This window comes from Chrysochloris asiatica, unplaced genomic scaffold (assembly GCF_000296735.1).
Source record: "Chrysochloris asiatica unplaced genomic scaffold, ChrAsi1.0 scaffold00206, whole genome shotgun sequence".
Taxonomy (NCBI): Eukaryota; Metazoa; Chordata; class Mammalia; order Afrosoricida; family Chrysochloridae; genus Chrysochloris; species Chrysochloris asiatica.
The window spans coordinates 3,741,556-3,742,581 of NW_006408724.1; positions in this window are offsets into that span (position 1 = coordinate 3,741,556).

Below are 1,026 nucleotides of genomic sequence, written 5' to 3' on the forward strand. Positions count from 1 at the left end.
TTCCAACCTTCTAAATATTCCCTTATATGTGGTTCAGAGTTCTGGGTCCACCCCTTGAGCCTGCTTGGTCCTTTATTCTGTGTTGTTGCTGACAGAGTTCTTCACTGCATTTCCACTCAATCCACCTTGTTTGTTCTCCCCTCTATTACCTTTTAATTTTACTTTTCCATGAACTTCTTTGTTTTTCCCTGTGATTTAAAAAATATATATATATAAATGAGGTCATATACAGATATCAACATCTCAGATAATGTTTTTGTCCCATGTTGCAACTTACATTTTTAATTCTTAAAACATTTTAGTATTATTGTAAAATAAATAATATGCTTTAATTATAAATGTGTAAATTGAATTGGAGTCCAGATAACATACCCTTGGCACAATACCATTTAATACTCAATGGTCAGAATATTTTTTTATTATTCTTTCCTTTTTACAAAATGGAATATATGGTAAAGTCACTAATTCAAATTATGAGAAAGACTAAATTAAAGAATGGATTTTAAAGTGACTTTGTATCACTTTCAAGTACTTGTTATAAATTAAATTACCTAAACAAGTAAGATTAATGTGAAATTCTCCCTTTTTTGCATATAGATGATCTTTGTTAACTATATTGTAAATGGGGTTTTCTAAAAAAAAAAAAAAAAATGCCCTTCAACTCCTGGCAAACCCTGTAGGATAGAATCAAACTGTCCCATAAGAGTTTCCAAGGCTGTAAATCTTATCAGAAGTATAGTACTATATGCTTTTGTCATGCAGCAGCTTGTGGGTTAGAACCTTTTGATAGTCAGCACAGCACTTAACTATTGTCAATACAGTACAAACCACCTCAATCATAGAACTCCCTTTGGTTTGCTGAATTTTGGATTAAGGTAGTCATAAAAAAACAAATGGAGCTCTTTGTGACTGGTATGTTGTTGTTGTATGCCATTGAGTTGGTTCAGATTCATAGCAATCCTATACAGGGTTTCTGAGGCTTTACTGAAGCAGAAAGCATTGTCTTTCTCTCATGGAGTGGCTGGT